This window comes from Impatiens glandulifera, chromosome 7, assembly GCF_907164915.1.
Source record: "Impatiens glandulifera chromosome 7, dImpGla2.1, whole genome shotgun sequence".
NCBI lineage: Eukaryota > Viridiplantae > Streptophyta > Magnoliopsida > Ericales > Balsaminaceae > Impatiens > Impatiens glandulifera.
This window is the reverse complement of record NC_061868.1, coordinates 5,411,565-5,425,723: the sequence shown is the minus strand read 5'-3', so window position 1 is coordinate 5,425,723 and position 14,159 is coordinate 5,411,565.

Genomic DNA, 14,159 nt, shown 5'->3' with positions numbered 1-14,159 from the left:
AAATTGATTTTTGGTTGGATAATGATAGATTAGTTAGAAATTATGTTAACATTATGTAAGCCTAATTAATTTAGACAAATTTAAGTAATTAATAATGCGGGTTGTTTTCCATTTTATTAGAAATATGGAAGTACCCGATAAAAGCTGGATGACCTTACGTCGAGATCATCCAGATTACGAGGAAGGTGTTGACAAATTCCTCGAGTATGCTGTTAGGAATACATCCCGACAAACCGTGAAATGTCCCTGCGTGAAATGCTTGAACACGCCGTTTATGGAAATAGACGAAGTCAAGACTCACCTCATCGTTTATGGAATAAATATTCATTATGAGTATTGGTATTTTCATGGAGAAAAGAGACGTACTACTCAAGTGGTTAATGAAGATGTCGATGAAGATGCCGATGACTACGATGATGATGACGACGATGATCAGTCGGAGGATGCCGTGCCGGAATTCAACGATCAGACACAGGAGATGAATAATACAGTTAATGAAGAGGTCAACGAAGAACGTTATATGCACGAATTTATAAACGATATGTTCCCCAACGTTAATGACGTCCCGAGCAACGATCAACCAGTCGAAGATGCGCAAAGATTTTATAAATTGCTTGATGATTGCAAACGGCCATTGTATGAAGGTGCTCGAATAACGAAATCATCGACACTACTGAAACTACTTCACATAAAAAATGTATGTCAATGGACGAATTCTTCGTTCGATATGTTGCTGCGTCTGCTTAAAGACTACATATTACCGATTGACGCTCAATTGCCAAACTCGTACTACGAAAGTAAAAAATTCATTACTGATATCGGGCTAAAATATGACAAGATAGACGCATGTAAGAACAACTGTATGCTATTTTGGAAGGACGACATAAATGAAGATTCTTGCAAAGTTTGCGGTCTTTCAAGATGGAAAGTCGACCAAACAAGTGGGACAGTTCGGGAGAAGCAAAACGGGAAATTCATTCCAAAAAAGGTGTTGAGATATTTCCCTTTAATACCAAGACTGCAAAGACTATACATGTCCTCAAAAACGGCTCCAATGATGAGATGGCATAAAGAAGGAAGAGTTGACAGTGATACGTTGAGACACCCCGCTGATTCCTTAACTTGGAAGACGTTTGATGAAAATTATACAGATTTTGCTTCAGAATCCCGAAACGTAAGACTTGGTTTATCAAGAGATGGATTTCAACCATTTGCAAATGGGAAAAAATCATACAGTGTTTGGCCGGTAATTCTCGTCCCTTATAATGTGTCACCCACGACTTGCATGGATTCTAGCAATTTCATTTTATCTATGTTAATTCCGGGTCCAAAGAGTCCGGGAGATGCAATTGACATATTTCTCCAGCCATTGATCGATGAGTTGCATGAACTGTGGCAAACAGGTGTGAAAACGTTTGATGCACACACCTCGCAATACTTTAACATGCGAGCGGCGTTGTTGTGGACCATTAACGACTTTCCCGCATACGCGAATTTATCAGGCTGGAGTACGAAAGGTAAATTTGCTTGTCCTTGTTGTAACAACGACACGGTATCCCTTCGATTGGTCCATGGTTCCAAACAATGTTACTTGGGTCATAGACGTTTCCTTCCACCGAAGCACAAATACAGAAGGGATAAAGAGTCGTTTGATGGTCGAACTGATTATAGGGATCCCCCTAGATTGTTAACGGGCCAAGAAAGTTATGAGCAAGCACGAGACCTAGAAGACATTATTCTTAGTGCGGATATGAGCAAGAGAACCAAGATATATCATGAAACGCGGGGCGACAATTGGAACAAACTTAGCATTTTCTTCCGTCTACCTTATTGGAAATCGCTATTATTGAGACATAATTTGGATGTGATGCATATTGAGAAAAATATCTGTGATAGCGTGTTGGGAACAATAATGAATGTGAAAGAGAAGACTAAGGATGGTCCTAAAGCTCGTAAAGACTTAGAACTCTTGGGCATAAAATCATGGTTACATCCTATAAATGATGAAGGAGTTGTTCATTATCCAGAAGCGCCTTTCACTTTGACATCCGAAAATAAAATACGTCTTTGTAACTTCTTGAAAGATCTCAAGTTGCCTGATGGGTTTTGCTCAAATATCGGGGGTTGTGTAAATTTGGAAGAGAAAAAACTTTCGGGATTAAAGAGTCATGATTGTCACATTTTGTTGGAATATCTAATTCCTTTAGCAACTCGTGGATTGCTTCCAGAGTATGTGTATGATGCGTTAGTAAATTTGTCTCGTTTCTTTCGGTTGTTGTGCTTCAAAGAGTTGTTTCAAGAGGACCTGGAACAATTGTACATGGATATTACATTGACACTTTGCAAATTTGAAATGATTTTTCCGCCTTCAATCTTCGACATCATGATGCATCTCCCGGTTCACTTGTCATTTGAGGCTTTGCTTGGAGGACCTGTTCAGTATCGATGGATGTATCCCTTTGAACATTACATGGGTACAATGAAAAGATATTTGCGGAATAATAACCACCCCGAAGCCTCTATAAGCGAGAGTTATCTTGTTAACGAAAGTATTAGCTTATGTGCCAGGTATATGGAGGAACAAGATCAAGAAAATGCACAACCTGAAATCTCGGGGATTTCAATATTTGCATCATTGGAAGACCTATCCAACGGAAAAGTATACAACTTGGATTATATAGATCGAGTGACAGCTCATTCATACATTTTGAAAAATTGTCCCGAAGCAGAACCTTTTTACATGTAAGTTTCAAAGTTGCTGTTACTAATTAGCATTAAAGAGTGTTACTAATTAGCATTCGATCTATTTGCAGAGATTATAACAACGAGTCCAGTGGAGAAACGTTTGCCGCATATTTCAAGCATCGAGTGAGTAAATTACAAACCATATATCCTAACTCTTTTTATTCATATTAACAACTACATTTCGGATACATATATAGGTCGCCCATTTAGCAGAAAGTAACGACATATCAAGAGACCTCAAGATCTTAGGAGAAGGTCCAAGTATGTACTCGTCTATGTATGTTTGGTGTAAAGTAAATGGATTCAAATTCTGTACAGAAAAACACGACGAAGGTTTGACAACTCAAAATAGTGGGGTGGTTGTTGAGGGATACAACGGATCTGAAACTATGTCATACTACGGAGTTTTGACGGATATAATCGAATTACAATACTATTCTCACAAACGAGTTGTTTTATTCAAGTGTAAGTGGTTTGATACACACTCGGGGGAGCTAGGAGTGAAAGTGGATAAATATGGCTTCGTAAGTGTAAATGTAAACCGAATATTGAAAACGCAAAGTCAAGACCCGTATATATTGGCGAGTCAAGCAAAATAAGTATTCTACGCCCCTGATATGTCAGCCCGACCCGGTTGGAAGATTGTGACAAAAATAAAACCCCGGTTTACAAACATATAGTTCAGATTAATTAATTAGGTAGATTTAATTATGTTTTTAACTTTAAATTCATTTTTATTACTACTTTATTTCAAGTATTCACTCATTTTTATTAATGGTGTGAATTAAGAATGTCTGAAGGTCCTAAAACAACTTGGAAGAGTATGAGGAAGACACCCAAGAAATTGGATAAGAGTTACCAAAACCTACTTGCCCAATCCGAGTCGTTAAAGCAACGAGGATCGTCTTCGAGAGACCAACCACCGATTCCTGTGGTCCCGATAGCTACTGCACCTCCCCGAACATACGAGACTGAAGACGATATTGATGACATCGCAGAGTATATAGAGAGCACATTCGCTGATAACGTGCCTAGCGATGAGGCTGAAGACGAGGGTCTTGAGGAGCCTATCGAGGAGCAGGATGACGAGGAGGAGCACGGGACCACTCCCGACCCATCATCGACAGGTATTTCGTTTACAAATTAGTTAGTGTTTCAATTGATTGACATATTTAATTAAGATTTTGATAATTTCGAAGAATCTTCTGCCCGCAAGAGACGGGGGAAGAACAAGAATATTGCGCTGTCTAAGAGGCTAGCGGGGACGAGGATCCCTCTAACGTTTAGAGAGAAGGATGGGAGGCCAGGCGGTACAGACGTGGGAAGGACACTGTGGTCTAGACATGTGGGGTCGATTATCCGGAGCCCCGCAGCCGTCTCACACCGTCTTCTCAAGTGGAAGGCTTTAAGTGCAGACCAATTGGATTCACTGTGGACTGCTATCAAGGTTAATAATTATTACTTGATTATACATTACGTCATTAAATAATTATTTTTCACATTTGGATGTTATTTTTTTCAGGATCCGTTCGAAGCGACTAATGGTGACATTGACTCTTTTCGAACGAGGGGGTTGGGACACGCCAATCAGATATGGGATAGATGGCGGTCGGATTTGAACAAGAATTATATCCGCGTCCACAAAGGAGACGAGGCGGCGGTACTGGCTAATCCTCCACCGGACTACGATCGAGATGATTGGGAGTTTGTGTGTCGCAACCATTTCTTCACAGAAACGTTTAAGGTACGGTTTCATAATTCAAATAAGAGTTGATATTAATTAATCTAACTTCATTTGTTATTTCAAATACAGAGACACAGTACTACAAATATGAAGAATCGGAAGAATCTGAAATTCCCACATCGAACGGGAAGTAGACCGTTTGCACAAATTGAAGACGAGTTGGTAAGTACATTATTTGTAATAACTTAATATAAAGATTGTTATTAATTATATAAATCATTTATTTCAACAGGCGATTGAAATGGGACGGCCACCGTCTGTAATTGAAGTATTCAAGAGGACCCGTACACCAAAACCGACACAAGAAAACCCAACACCCGTCCCGGACGAACACGTGCAAGAGAAAATTGTAAGTGAATTGAATATGCCTAGTTTTTTTATTATAGAAATGATATTTTATTTCAATTGTGCAGGCTGAGATGGAGGAGGTTGTTAGTAACGAACCGGGAATATCTGATTTTGAATTGACGGAGAGGGTGTTCGGACAACAAAAACACGGGGTCGTCTTCGGAATGGGATCAGGCGTCCGACCCACACACTTTCGTGAGGATCGTCGTAGTGGAAACAGTTCACAGCGAAACAATGAGCGATTGTTAGAAGAGAATCAAATGATGAAGCTCAAGCTGGAGGAACTGGAGAAGAGGGATGAAGAAAGAAGGCGCAGAATGGATGAAATGAAAGCGGAAAATGAAGAAATTGTGGAAAGAATGGAGAGGGAGAAGTTAGAGATGAACGCAAGAATGGAGAGAATAGAATTGTATATGAGGCAAGGACCACCTCCTCCCCCCACAAGCTAAGGTAGTTTCGATTCAAAACATTTTTTCATTAGTGGTTGGATTTAGAACAGATTGTTCGGAATATTAGTTTGGTGTCGAATTTTGTAATGTTCATGATCAATTAATGTGATCGTTTAATGTATGTTGAATTTCTTTTATCATTGATATATTGGTTTGGTGGCTGAACAGGTTTTGGTTGCGAAAAAAATAATCGGCACATTTTTAAAAATTTACATTAAAAAACCGAAAGTAAAAATAAAATCTCTCGGGTTTTCTCTTTGTGGAAAAACCGAGAGATATTAGAAAACTATCGGTTTTTAGCCGAAGAGAAAACCGAGAGTTCTTTGTAAAACCCTCGGTTTTTCCACAAAGAGAAAAACCGAAAGTTCTTTGTAAAACCCTCGGTTTTTCCACAAAGAGAAAAACCGAGAGTTCTTTGTAAAACCCTCGGTTTTTCCACAAAGAGAAAAACCGAGAGTTCTTTGTAAAACCCTCGGTTTTTCCACAAAGAAAAAAACCGAAAGTTCATTGTAAAACCCTCGGTTTTTCCACAAAGAGAAAAACCGAAAGTTCTATGTAAAACCCTCGGTTTTTCCACAAAGAGAAAACCCGAGAGTTCTTTGTAAAACCCTCGGTTTTTCCAAAAGAGAAAAACCGAAGGTTCTTTGTAAAACCCTCGGTTTTTCCACAAAGAGAAAACCCGAGAGTTCTTTGTAAAACCCTCGGTTTTCCAAAAGAGAAAAATTCGAAAGTTTTCATATAACTCTCGGTTTTTCTCTTTGTGGAAATCCCGAGAGAGTCAATACCGAGGGATGGCGAGAGTTACTAAATCCTTCGGTAAGGTCTCTTTACCGAGAGTTATATGCTCAAAACCGAGAGTTTTAACTCTCGGTTTTGACCACTTTTTCACCAGTGACAAGTACAACCCTTTAACCAAGTATGATTGTGATATGGTTTATTAAAAAGTAATAGGCCGGTATAAATTGAAAGTGGTAAAAAAATATGAATCAAATATTTGATTGACCAAAGTGTGAGGTCACAATGATAAATGTCAATTGAGATTGATAGTTTATTTTCTTAGGGATAAGAGACGTGTTAAAATGTGATTGTGATGTGGTTTCTTAAGAGATAAAAGGTCGGTAACAAAGGATCGTGAAGTCACAAGATTAGATTTCGATAGATATTGGTGGTTGAATTGCTATAGAATACGAGACGTGTGAAACTGTGATTAAGATTGATGGTTAGTTTTCCAAGAAATAATATATATATATATGAGAGTGAAAAAGATAGTATAGTTAATTATGAAAGAAATTAATACATTTTTTTATATTTAATAATAAATTTAAATAAATAAAATTAATAATTTAAAATAATATTACAAAATTAACATTAATAATATAATAATAATTCATTCAAATATATATATTAACAGTGAAAAAGAGAGGTTAGTTAAATATAAAAGAAATTGACTCATTTCTTTAGTTTTGTATTTTAATAATAAATCTAAATAAATAATTCAAAATTTATTTAATATAATAATAATTCATTCATATATATATATAATAAACCTTAAAAAAATCAATAAATTTTAAAAATAAAAACTTAATTTAAATATATTAAAATAATAAGTATTTATTAAATATTTTAAAATACAAATATTATATATAATTATTTTTTAATTGTTAGTACATATAAATTATATAGGCATATAATCATACAAATTTAGGTATACCTTAATTTATAAATAATAATATTAAATTAGAATAATAATAAATAATATTTTGAATTTTTAAATTCAAGATAACCCAAAAAAGTAATTAAAATTCAAATTAGGATTAATTATTGTGAAAACTAAATTCTAATTATAAAAATTAAATAAAAATCCAAAAATAATTTGAAGTTAAAATATTGTATTTATTTTTACCTAAATTAAACCAAAAAAGGAGTTAAAATTATTTAATTATAATTTTAAACATAAATTATGTATAATTTATGACTTAAAATAATCAAATAAATACCCTAAAATACTCAAAAATACTTAAAAATAAAAATAATAAACATAATTTTTATTATATTTCCAAAAATATTTTTTGTGGTGTTTTTGGTGAAGAAAAACGCAAGAAAGGGATTAAAAGTTGATTTCAAATAATCATTTTATTAAAAATATAAACTAATAATCATGTGTAGCCGAAATTATGTTTAATTGTTGTAGCAGAATTATAGGCCATCAGACCAGCACTAGATGAAAGGAAGACGTCACTTACCCCGTTGTAGCGGAAGCACGCCCCCCGATCCACATCAGATCAACTAACGGGACGTTCAACCCTATTAACGGAAATCACCCAACATTGACGGATCTCCAATGGAACGCAACATTACGTTTCAATTAAACGAATCGACGTCGTCGATTCTTCCATAAGTTTTATCTCCACCTACAGTCGACCTTATCCTCTCATTTTTTCATCCTCGTGCACGTCTCCTCTCCGCCATCATTTACCCTAGGCTGCGAAGTCAAGACCTATCCCCTAGCTAGACTACCGAAGTTGAATTAGAAAAAGAGAAGAACAACTCTGATACCCAAATCGAAGTTGAGTTCGATTTCGATTGACTGACCTAGTTGAGTATAAATACTCTATAGATGATCCTCTTTCAAACCATCAAACAAGAATCACATCTTACAGTCCAATTCAAATAATCAAGATTTCAGCAAGAATTGATCTTTTGTAAAATCCTCTCCGACGATGAAAGCTTTGATTCAGGCTTCGGGAAAGCTTCACACACATCATTGGAGTGTTCTTAGAGTGTTGGTAAGCTTCCAAATCCTCTATATTTCGATGTGTGATTGAAAATTGATTTTTTTTCAAGTTTGATCGGTTTGATATGTTCTAGGGTTCAATTTTGTATTTTCTTTGTTTAGAATAATTCTCTAAATGATGTATGAACTTTCTGTTAAAAGAGTTTTGACCAAATCAACCTAAAACAAAAAAAACGAAAAATTGTTTGAAAATCTGGATTTTTTGAATTTGCTGTTCTTAAGCTTTTAAGTTAGAATTTCGGTTCAATTAGTTTCCTAACATGTTTGTAAACATGTTATGATGATTTCCAAATCATAAAAATATCATCCCGATCATGTTTGATCTAACTGAAATTTTTGAAAAATAAACTTTGAATTTTAGTTTTATAAATTTATTATAGAGCTTGAATGATGTTCTTGTTTTGGTTGTATTTGACTATGTTCATCATTTCAAAGCTGTTGAACAAGAGTTAGGCCATTAAATGGCTTAATTCATAAGATTCCAAATTTTGACCTAAAATCGGTTTTGAGAAATTGCTCTTTGTAAAGATTGATTGATCATGTTTAAAGTTGGGGCTTTTAATCCCCACAATCATATGAGTTGGTTGCAACTTACAGATCATGATTTCATGATCTATATAAAAAGATGTAAGACCTGCAATTTTTACCCTTGGACCAAAGCAAAAGACCGAAGTTCTTAGCCTTGAACTGAGAACGAGGACCAAGGATCTTAGCCAGGACCGAGACTTAGGACCGATGTTCTTGAGTCAGGACCGAGACTTATGACCGATGTTCTTGAGCAAGGATCGAGAAATCCGACCAAAGTTTCTAACCTCGGACCAAGAGGTTTGACTTGGGACCGAGCCTCCCAGGTCCTTGACCGAGAAAGCTAGACCTGTGATCGAGCCTCTTAGACCTAGGACCAAACATCCTGAGTTTATGACCGAGCCTCCTGAACCCCAGGACTGAGCCCTCCGGTCCCTCGACCGAGTATCCCAAGCCTTGATCCAGACCAACCGGTCTAGACCGAGCCCGTCCGAGCCCAAATTGGTATAACTGGACCTAGACCCTAAGACTCTGGTCCTAAGGCCTGTTTGGTTCCAATTTTCAAACTCAAAATTATTTTTATAATTTTGGGACCCCAATCCATTTTCAAATAATTCTGAAAGGTCATAAAATTACATTTAAATATTTTTGGGATATTTCTCAAACAAATATTTTGTCTAAGGCTCCGTTTAATTTATTTTTAAATTCTAACACTTTTATAGATATTTTTTAGGGTTTTTTACTTAATCTTATATCAATACAATCGCATTTATACCCTTTTAAATAATTTTATACAATTATTTATGTAATCTAAACATATCTTTGTTTAGAAATTAGAACCCCTACTCATTAAGAAATAAATGTTATAAATATATTTTGCAATAGCTAGACTTTTATTCAAAAAATAAAACCGTCATTTGACGGGCGTAGAGGACATAGCGCGAAAGTTTTTTCGCGAGCGTAACAAAAAAAACGAACCCCTTATAGAAACTCTGATATAAAATACGTTTATGCACGTACTTTTACTGATTTTTCTAAAATTATTTGGCAACAATGTTTTCAAATAAATAATTTCTTAAATTATTTATGTTTGATTAATTTAAACCGGGTTTTAATTAAGTTAAATTATATAAATTTTAGTATTTTTTGTTTAGTTATGTATAATCTCCAATCATTGACATATTTAACCGTATTTAAAAAGTTGTTGAGAATTTAGTTATACTAGCATTTAGCCCGTGCATTTGCACGAGTAATAATATAAAAATCGTGAAAAAAATATACGGATAACATTTTTTGACATTTTTTAACCGTTTTAAGTTTATGGGTGAGTCAACCCATAATCCGACCCAAGTATCCATTTACTCAACATCATTATATATTAGTTAGTTAAAAAGTTGAACTTATATTAATATTAAAACGTCCCGCGTTTATCAAATTTGGTTTTGAATTTAAAATATAAAGTTTTTGTAGCCTAGTTGGTTAAAGAGTTGTACTTGTTTTGTTAGGTTGTAAGTTCGAAACATACCTCTAGCATTTTTAATTTTATTTTTAACCGTTTTAAATTTAAAAACGGGTCAACCCACAATCCGACCCAAGTATCCAAATTAACCACAGCTCTCGACCCGGCAATCCGGACACTTTAAAAATTAAGCATCATTATATATATAAATTATAATATTTTATTTTTTATTAAATTAATACTATATTTTTATTTTTATATTAAATAGGTTTCATGACATAATTTAAGAATGATGAAAAGAAACCTACAAAATCACAAATTGCATTCTATGGAGGTCAACAACTTGATCCTTTTCTCTTATGTAGGAACCTAAATGAAATGAAGTTCAAAATTCTTAAATCTGTACAATAAATATTCACCTATAAAACGTATATATATATATATATTGATTATATTCTTATAAAACCTGAATTATAAATATATTATTAAGTTACTTCTTATTTTCCCAATAAATACAATTAGGATATACTTACTTTCATTCAAACAAAAAAAAAACTTTAAGGAACCGAATTAAAATTTGTTTAAGAGAGTGTTGATTAATATACAATATTTCTAGTAAATCAAACAAAGCATACATATAAACACAATCAAAAATACTTCATCGACAGAAAACCCTCCAGCAACTGGTAAAGGAGGATTGAAATGGAGCTAGACAAACATAATGATTCATTCCATAAAGCATGGTAACAATAAGAATAACATATGAACAGTTATCACAACTTAATAATAAGGTAAACTTACGTTATATCAGAAAGCTTAGTTGTCACTCCATCGACGTTTAAAATAGGTTCACCAATCCATATATCTTTGTAAATATATTATTAAGTTACTTCTTATTTTCCCAATAAATACAATTAGGATATACTTACTTTCATTCAAACAAAAAAAAAACTTTAAGGAACCGAATTGAAATTTGTTTAAGAGAGTGTTGATTAATATACAATATTTCTAGTAAATCAAACAAAGCATACATATAAACACAATCAAAAATACTTTATCGACAGAAAACCCTCCAGCAACTGGTAAAGGAGGATTGAAATGGAGCTAGACAAACATAATGATCCATTCCATAAAGCATGGTAACAATAAGAATAACATATGAACAGTTATCACAACTTAATAATAAGGTAAACTTACGTTATATCAGAAAGCTTAGTTGTCACTCCATCGACGTTTAAAATAGGTTCACCAATCCATATATCTTTGTAAATATATTATTAAGTTACTTCTTATTTTCCCAATAAATACAATTAGGATATACTTACTTTCATTCAAACAAAAAAAAAAACTTTAAGGAACCGAATTGAAATTTGTTTAAGAGAGTGTTGATTAATATACAATATTTCTAGTAAATCAAACAAAGCATACATATAAATACAATCAAAAATACTTCATCGACAGAAAACCCTCCAGCAACTGGTAAAGGAGGATTGAAATGGAGCTAGACAAACATAATGATCCATTCCATAAAGCATGGTAACAATAAGAATAACATATGAACAGTTATCACAACTTAATAATAAGGTAAACTTACGTTATATCAGAAAGCTTAGTTGTCACTCCATCGACGTTTAAAATAGGTTCACCAATCCATATATCTTTGTAAGCTTTATTTGGTGAGAAATAGTCACAATAAAATCCATTGCAAGTGTTAATCTGCACATTATTAGACAAAGACAGATTCAACAGGGAGGAAAAATAAGAGCATTTAAGACAAGAAACTACAACAGGATCAGGTGCATCATCTTGTTTGCACATTACAGCCAGTCCAAGCTTCTGTCCATATCTTGGGTTTATAAGCTTTATTTGGTGAGAAATAGTCACAATAAAATCCATTGCAAGTGTTAATCTGCACATTATTAGACGAAGACAGATTCAACAGGGAGGAAAAATAAGAGCTTTTAAGACAAGAAACTTACAATAGGATGAGGTGCATCATCTTGCTTGCACATTACCCAAGGCACGCCAGTCTCTAGCCCCACCGCCATCTCTGCTGCCCATTTCGTGTATTCTACACCAGGCGCCCCAATTTCATACTCCATGGGACCGTATTCATTTTCTATCTGTCATTTCATGGAATTTTTAATTAATCTTTATCTCAAAGGAGGAACCTGCGACAGAATTATAGGGCCCCCCTGTGACTCATAGAGCTCTTCATCTTTCATCATATCCACTATCTTCTTGGTGAATTTTTCCATTGCAGCCTTCATTCATTACATTTTCAGTGTCAATACCAAAACTCAGATTAACATAGGAATTGTGGAAATTACATTCATTGATGGAGGAACACCTTGAAAGGCTCATTATCTGTTCTAAAGCTGATGCCAGGAAACAGGAAAACCTCTGGGAGAGAAGAAGAAGAATGTTGAATGTCTTCACAGAGAGAAAAAAAGAAAAAAAGGAAAAGAAGCAGATGAAGATCATAGATACTGTTTTACCTGACGAAGAAGCCACGTCCATGATATAGAGATCAAGAATCTGCAGATTCATGTAGATCTATAAATGAATTTGGTACTAAATATCCAAATTCAATACCATGTCTTATAATAACAGCTAGATGCATTTCCAATTACACCATTTGAAGCGTGAATTTGGCAGAGTAAGAAAGAAAAAAAAGATTCAAACTTAAAATGATACTGGACATCCTTTGAAGCGTGAAAAAATAGCTTACATCAATTGGCTAATGGGTTGTTGAGTTATATTAGTTATTTTTCTTCGCCTTACATTCTCAAGGTGTGTCAGTTGCACATTAACACCTCGCAAGGCCTTCTTGACCTGGAAATAAACATCAAGTTAGATCATCAAATGTAAGTTTCGGTTCAGGTCAGTTTGACACCTAATCATACATTTCTTATCAAATGTAGAAGAAAGCTGTAAATTACCTTGATGCGGTCTTGGTCAGATAAAGGCCTAAGTAAATCTCTAATATGGAATTTTTTTTGAATAAAATCTGTCATTGGAATGGGATCAAAAAATGCTCTTGTAAACATATCTACAAAATCAAAATTATATGTTGATTTCAATTCAATATACAACTATACAATTTCATGCATAATACTATAAAAGTCTATCCTCACATATTTTTTACAAAACCTTAATCAAAAATATCAATTGAATCTCCAACTAAGTGTATAAAAGGCTATTGCTGTGAAGATTCTTATAGATGTAAAAAGAATTGAAGACATGTAGATAGACTACAAACCGATATTAAGCGATAACCCCATCTGAGTAGGACGAAGGCTTTGGTAGAACCCTAGCCAATACTCTAGACCAAGGCTTGGGGAAAAAGAATCATACCAAGGCACACCGGGCAGGAGTTCTGCTCTGTAGAAGTTGCAGCAGAAGTCTGCACATGTTCAATTGACTCAGTGTATTGCACATCAACTGTGAAAAGTACTCGGCAAGCCTCAACCTGAAGAGTTAAAAGAAATGTACACTTGAAGATTGCAGAAGCAATATCAACTTTCTGGCATATCAGCAAATGACACTAAAATTTCAAATAATTTCAGTAAGACAAAAGAAATACCTCCAAAGATGAGTAAAGTCGGCCATTGAAATGCTGGTAGAAAGCATCTGTAGAGCTCTGATCATCAAATTTTATCAATACACTATACTGGTCATCAACTCCATCATTTCTACATTTCAGAAAAAATATAAAACAGCACATGGTTTAATAAGAAAGACATGAATATAAGATATTCAACCTGAGAATTCTCATTTCCAGCATATGTTGAATAAAAGAACCACAAAATTGACAGAAGTCTGCATATGTCATATGGTTGGGAACTCCAAGTACACAAAGAAGAGTCTTCCTTTCAACCTAGGAAGAATCAATCATACAGGAAGAAAGAAAGAAACAGTTGATTATCAATCAATCTTGTATACCCAAATCAACAATAGGGTTTATTAAATCAAATAGAATTTACAAATTTTAGTCCCGCAATCAGAAAGGATTTAAAAATGGGAACTATGCAAGAATTTGAGGAAACTTTACAGGTAATTTGGAAGAAGATGAGGAGAGATCGTCGATGAAAA